Genomic DNA, 7,500 nt, shown 5'->3' with positions numbered 1-7,500 from the left:
AATTTCATATTCAAACATTTAAATTGAACAACAATTCCATGTGAATCCGATAACTTTGATGTGTAGACTTTCCACTGTAGAGTTTATGTCATCTTATCATTGATGAGAATGTCTCAGATGACAACCAAACTGACATCATATTCATTAAGTACCACTGCATATGTTCAATTGGTCAGATCACCAGAATATAGTTCATTTCCCCCACCTTCTGATGTTCCCAGAATCTCTATGTTAATCAAGGGTTTTGCAAATGTAACATCAGTAGGGCAGAGAGAGGAAAAATGGGGAAAAAGGTATATGACTGTCATAAACCTACCGCCAGACCAACGTCATGACACTAGCATGGGTATTCATCCAGGACTACATTACCTAGCATGGGTATTCATCCAGGACTACATTACCTAGCATGGGTCTAGATCCAGGACTACATTACCTAGCATGGGTATTCATCCAGGACTACATTACCTAGCATGGGTCTAGATCCAGGACTACATTACCTAGCATGGGTCTAGATCCAGGACTACATTACCTAGCATGGGTATTCATCCAGGACTACATTACCTAGCATGGGTATTTATGCAGGACTACATTACCTAGCATGGGTCTATATCCAGGACTACATTACCTAGCATGGGTCTAGATCCAGGACTACATTACCTAGCATGGGTCTAGATCCAGGACTACATTACCTAGCATGGGTATTTATCCAGGACTACATTACCTAGCATGGGTCTAGATCCAGGACTACATTACCTAGCATGGGTCTAGATCCAGGACTACATTACCTAGCATGGGTCTAGATCCAGGACTACATTACCTAGCATGGGTCTATATCCAGGACTACATTACCTAGCATGGGTCTATATCCAGGACTACATTACCTAGCATGGGTCTATATCCAGGACTACATTACCTAGCATGGGTCTATATCCAGGACTACATTGCCTAGCATGGGTCTATATCCAGGACTACATTACCTAGCATGGGTCTAGATCCAGGAATACATTACCTAGCATGGGTCTAGATCCAGGTCTACATTACCTAGCATGGGTCTATATCCAGGACTACATTACATAGCATGGGTCTATATCCAGGTCTACATTACCTAGCATGGGTCTAGATCCAGGTCTACATTACCTAGCATGGGTCTATATCCAGGACTACATTACATAGCATGGGTCTAGATCCAGGTCTACATTACCTAGCATGGGTCTATATCCAGGACTACATTACCTAGCATGGGTCTATATCCAGGACTACATTACCGAGATGTATTACCTACATTACATCCTGTCCATGTATGCACTGTCCCTGTATGCACTGTCCCTGTATGCACTGTCCCTGAATGTCTTGTCCCTGTATGTCCTGTCCCTGAATGTCCTGTCCCTGTATGCACTGTCCCTGTATGCACTGTCCCTGAATGTCCTGTCCCTGTGTGTACTGTCCCTGTATGTCCTGTCCCTGAATGTCTTGTCCCTGTATGCACTGTCCCTGTATGCACTGTCCCTGAATGTCCTGTCCCTGAATGTACTGTCCCTGTATGCACTGTCCCTGAATGTCCTGTCCCTGTATGTACTGTCCCTGTATGTACTGTCCCTGAATGTCTTGTCCCTGTGTGTACTGTCCCTGAATGTCCTGTCCCTGTATGTACTGTCCCTGTGTGTACTGTCCCTGAATGTCCTGTCCCTGTGTGTACTGTCCCTCTATGTACTTTTTATCATCAGTGTAACGTGTACTTTATAAGGTATTAGGTATTACATAGATACAGTATTATAATATTTTATTGGGCTATTTTATTTTGTTTCTCAACTGTGTAACCAACCTCGTAGACTGAGGTGATCTAACTGGAAGCTGCATTTCTGTCTGTCTCCCCTCCCCCTCCCCTCCTCTCCCCCTCCCCTCCTCTCCCTTCTCTCTTCTCCTCTCCCCTCTCCCCTCCTCTCCCCCTTCCCTCCTCTCTCTTCTCCTCTCCCTTCTCCTCTCCCCCCCTCTCTTCCCCTCTCCCTTCTCCTCTCCCCCTCCCCTCCTCTCCCCCTTCCCTCCTCTCTCTTCTCCTCTCCCTTCTCCTCTCCCCCTCTCTTCCCCTCTCCCTTCTCCTCTCCCCCTCCCATCCTCTCTCCTCTCCTCTCCCTTCTCCTCTCCCTTCTCCTCTCTCTTCCCCTCTCCCTTCTCCTCTCCCCCTCCCATCCTCTCTCCTCTCCTCTCCCTTCTCCTCTCCCTTCTCCTCTCCCCCTACCTCCCTCTTCTCTCCCCCTGCCCTGCCCTGTGTCTGGAAGCAGCTGCCCCCTGCATCAAAGCCATCAGCCCCAGTGAGGGCTGGACAACAGGGGGCGCAACTGTCATCATCATAGGGGACAACTTCTTCGACGGCCTCCAGGTCATCTTTGGCACCATGCTGGTCTGGAGTGAGGTGTGTACATGATGATACATGCGGACACACACACACACACACACACACACACACACACACACACACACACACCCTCTCATCCCTCCACACAAACACCCCATCCATACTGCCCGTAGTGTCAGTGTCCTTGGTATTGTATTGTATCCTTAAAGTGCTGTAGTTTCTCTAGATTTCTATCTTGAAAGATAAATCCCAGCCAGTCCAAGTAGGCCAGCTGTGGCAAAGCCCCCCCCCCCCCAGATAAAACCCAGCCAGTCCAACTAGGCCAGCTGTGGTAAAGCCCCCCCCCCAGATAAAACCCAGCCAGTCCAACTAGCCCCCCCCCAGATAAAACCCAGCCAGTCCAACTAGCCCCCCAGACAAAACCCAGCCAGGCCAACTAGGCCAGCTGTGGTAAAGCCCCCCGCCCCCCCAGATAAAACCCAGCCAGTCCAACTACCCCCCCCAGATAAAACCCAGCCAGTCCAACTAGCCCCCCCCCGATAAAACCCAGCCAGTCCAACTAGGCCAGCTGTGGTAAAGCCCCCCGCCCCCCAGATAAAACCCAGCCAGTCCAACTAGCCCCCCAGATAAAACCCAGCCAGTCCAACTAGCCCCCCAGATAAACCCAGCCAGTCCAACTAGGCCAGCTGTGGTAAAGCCCCCCCCCCCAGATAAAACCCAGCCAGTCCAACTAGCCCCCCCCAGATACTGATAGACATAGCAGTGAACCATCTGGATCAAACAGAGTTCTGCAGTTGTTAAAATACTGTGAAGTGTAGTTTTCTTCCAGAAATATTAAGCAAGACTTCCGCAATTTTGGTTTGGAAAGTTGACAGGAAACAACAGTTAGTTCAACTGACACCATCGCATAACATTGTATGTATTTTTATCAGCTTTCAAAAGCACTGGTCAGAATATGCCGTTTTCTCCTGCGCAAATACATTCCACTTGAATTTGACCTTGTCAACCTTTGACCTCGGTGATGGTGAGGAGTGGTCCTGCCTCAGCCATTAAAAGATGTAATGGAGCCTCGCTGCTGGTCTTTATTCTCCCTCACAGCTGAAGAGCTGAATATAAAACGCAAAGCGCTCTGTAAGGGCCAGTTTAACGACATGTAAAACGCTGACGGCTGTGTGTGCTTTAAAGACATTGCTGGTGTGTGTGTGTGTGTGTGTGTGTGTGTGTGTGTGTGTGTGTGTGTGTGTGTGTGTGTGTGTGTGTGTGTGTGTGTGTGTGTGTGTGTGTGTGTGTGTGTGTGTGTGTGTGTGTGTGTGTGTGTGTGTGTGTGTGTGTGTGTGTGTGTGTGTGTGCGTGCGTGCGTGCGTGTGTGCCGGCGCTAGATTGGTCTCTCATCTGTGCTTTGTACGCCTCACACACACACACACACACACATACACACACACACCAGCACACACACTCTCATCTCCTGGAGCTCTCCATTCATCACAGGGGCCGATCAGGGGACAAATTCAGCTGCTATTTATTCAGAGCAGCTCTTCTGATCCACTCAATTAGCAGTCTTGTAGGACTGGCGACGTGTGGCTTGGGGCTGACACTACTTAGTACTGTGGATGTATTCTATAGAACCGTACATGAACGTTAGCTACAGTGAACGACTGTTAGGGTGAGAGTTGTCAGTGAGGGGAATAGATTGTGTTAGTGCTGCTTCATGAGCGTTTGACCACATCTGGGTGAGTAGACCTTGGAATCAGGGTTAGTATGGCATTGATGAAGTGGGATTTAGGTACGTGAGTGTGTACAGTATGTTCACCTTACCCTGTAGTCTACATCTGGGACACAATGATAGTAGAGCCCCCTCTCTCTCTCCTCTCCCCCCTCAGCCCTCTCTCCTCTCCTCCCTCAGCCCTCTCTCTCTCCTCTCCCCCCTCAGCCCTCTCTCCTCTCCTCCCTCAGCCCTCTCTCTCTCCTCTCCCCCCTCAGCCCTCTCTCCTCTCCTCCCTAAGCTCTCTCTCTCTCCTCTCGTCCTCAGCCCTCTCTCTCTCTCCTCCCCCTCAGCCCTCTCTCTCTCCTCTCCCCTCAGCCCTCTCTCTCTCTCCTCTCCCCTCAGCCCTCTCTCCTCCCCTCAGCCCCCTCTCTCCACTCCCCTCAGCCCTCTCTCCACTCCCCCTCAGCCCTCTCTCCTCTCCCCCCTCAGCCCTCTCTCCTCTTCTCCCTCAGCCCTCTCTCTCATCACTCCCACTCAGCCCCTCTCCTCTCCCCTCATCCCTCTCTCTCTCTCCTCTGCCCCTCAGCCCTCTCTCTCCACTCCCCTCAGCCTCTCTCTCTCTCTCCACTCCCCTCAGCCCTCTCTCTCTCTCTCCTCCCCCCCTCAGCCCTCTCTCTCCTCTCCCCCCTCAGCCCTCTCTCTCCTCTCCCCCCTCAGCCCTCTCTCCTCCCCCTCAGCCCCTCTCCACTCCCCACAGCCCTCTCTCTCATCACTCCCACTCAGCCCCCCCTCTCCCTCTCCCCCTCATCCCTCTCTCTCCTCTGCCCCCTCAGCCCTCTCTCTCTCTCCACTCCCCCTCAGCCCTCTCTCTCTCTCCTCTCAGCCATCTCTCTCCTCTCCCCCCTCAGTCCCCTCTCTCTCCTTTACCCGTAGCTGTTCCTTTGGACAGTGTGACCCATTTTTGTATTGGTTTTGTTAATTTGTGTTTTATTCAACCTTTGCTAGTAGAAGAGAAACCTTTGCTACAGTAGTTCCAAAGTGCCAACGGTTGAGAGACAGTTTTGGTCATGGGGTAATGGCTGAAGCACACACAGAGATGGGACTGGGGTAGAATTGTCCAGCTGCCATCCCTGTCTGTTTACCTACCCTCAACCCAGGGTTTATTTCTGAGGGTCCATACAGAGGTAGACCCTCTTCTCTCTCTGGTCACCCCATAGCTGTGTAGTATATCCTACATAACTACTGCCCCAGTCTGCCGTCCTCAGTGTTCTGTGCTGTTCTCAGAGGCTGGTTGGTTGGAGTGTTGTCCGGCCATTGGTCCCGTGTAGGAAGTGCCGACGCCCCACAGTGTGTTTCTAATTACAGCTTTCCCATAGCGGATTTGCCAGGGGTGAGAATGAGTTTGCTCCCTGCTCTCAGTGGCCTACAGAGCCTCCCTAATATCACCCAACCAGCCCCCGCTACCCCTGTACCTCCGATACTGTTCAGCCCTGCACAGCTGATGATGAGGAGAGGCCATGAAGAGCAGACTTAATGAACACACACACACACTGGTCTTTGTCATGCTGTTCCCACACCCCCACTCAAGCCCTGTAACAATAGCATGCATACTTTGGGTATGTTTGTGTGTGTGTGTGTGTGTGTGTGTGTGTGTGTGTGTGTGTGTGTGTGTGTGTGTGTGTGTGTGTGTGTGTGTGTGTGTGTGTGTGCGTGTGTGTGTGTGTGTTTACATCACCTAGACACGTCTCAACAGAAAGTCTTTAGTTGCTGCAGTGCAGATGTCTTAAACCACTAATACCTTCATTCACGACAAGTGATCAATTCAATAAACGTGTTGTTTACGTTTTGGACTTCATTGTCGACAGTTTGTCCTCCTCTTCGCTCCTCTCTTTCTCCTCCAGCCTTCCCTCTGTAACCGCTAAGTGTGGAGTGTTTTTCCCTGACAGCTCATAAGTAGGGATCAGTGGAGAGTTGTTGTGTTGAAGGGTACCACTCACAATCCTAGAGTCTGACACAGGAGAGGAGAGGAGAGGAGAGGATGGACAGAGTCTGACACAGGAGAGGAGAGGAGAGGAGAGGATGGACAGAGTCTGACACAGGAGAGGAGAGGAGAGGAGAGGAGAGGAGAGGAGGAGAGGAGAGGAGAGGATGGACAGAGTCTGACAGAAGAGAGGAGAGGAGAGGAGAGGGGAGGAGAGGGTGGACAGAGTCTGACAGAAGAGAGGAGAGGGTGCACAGAGTCTGACAGAAGAGAGGAGAGGAGAGAGAGAGAGAGAGAGAGAGAGAGGGGGGGGGCAGAGTCTGGCAGAAGAGTGGAGAGGAGAGGAGAGGAGAGGAGAGGAGAGGAGAGGAGAGGAGAGGAGAGGAGAGGAGAGGACAGGACAGGACAGGAGAGGAGAGGAGAGAGAGAGAGAGAGAGAGAGAGAGAGAGAGAGAGAGAGAGAGAGTGGACAGAGACTGTGGAGATCACAACTAGACATAAGACAGAGACTTGACTAACGGCTGTCGGTTTCCTGCTCTTCTCTCTCTTCTCTCTCTCAACTCAATTCAATTCAAGGGGTTTATTGGCATGGGAAACGTGTTAACATTCCCAAAGCAAGTGAAGTAGATAATAAACAAAAGTGAATTAAACAGTGAAATGAACAGTAAACATTACACTCACAGAAGTTCCAAAAGAATAAAGACATTTCAAATGTCATGTTATGTACAAATAGTTAAAGTACAAAAGGGAAAATAAATAAACATAAATATGGGTTGAATTTACAATGGTGTTTGTTCTTCACTCGTTGCCCTTTTCTTGTGGCAACAGGTCACACATCTTGCTGCTGTGATGGAAAACTGTGGTATTTCACCCAGTAGATATTGAAGTTTATCAAAACTGGGTTTGTTTTTTAATTCTTTGTGGATCTGTGTAATCTGAGGGAAATATGTGTCTCTAAAATTGTCATAGATTTGGCAGGAGGTTAGGAAGTGCAGCTCAGTTTCCACCTCATTTTGTGGGCAGTGTGCACATAGCCTGTCTTCTCTTGAGAGCCAGGTATGCCTTTCTCAATAGCAAGGCTATGCTCACTGAGTCTGTACATAGTCTAAGCTTTCCTTAAATTTGGGTCAGGTATTCTGCCACTGTGTACTCTCTGTTTAGAGCCAAATAGCATTCTAGTTTGCTCTGTTTTTTGTTAATTCCAATGTGTCAAGTAATTATCTTTTTGGTTTTCATGATTTGCTTGGATCTAATTGAGTTGCTGTCCTGGGGCTCTGTGTGGTCTGTGTGCCTATGGACCAGCTTGCTTAGGGGACTCTTCTCCAGGTTCTGTAGGGGTTGGTTTCTTTATGGAAGGTTTGGGAATCGCTTCCTTTTAGGTGGTTGTGGATTTTTTCATAATTAGCGGGTATCGTTCTCTGGATTATTATTTTGTACACGGAGGATATTTTTGCAGAATTC

At 49.6% G+C, this 7,500-nt stretch overlaps 1 pseudogene; it reads left to right on the top strand.

Annotated features, from left to right (window-relative positions):
• The window catches only part of LOC135532193 (transcription factor COE1-A-like), a 90,014-nt pseudogene that overhangs the window by 13,171 nt on the left and 69,343 nt on the right, over positions 1-7,500 (top strand).

This window comes from Oncorhynchus masou, unplaced genomic scaffold (assembly GCF_036934945.1).
Source record: "Oncorhynchus masou masou isolate Uvic2021 unplaced genomic scaffold, UVic_Omas_1.1 unplaced_scaffold_1762, whole genome shotgun sequence".
NCBI lineage: Eukaryota > Metazoa > Chordata > Actinopteri > Salmoniformes > Salmonidae > Oncorhynchus > Oncorhynchus masou.
This window is presented reverse-complemented; position numbering and strand designations above follow the sequence as displayed.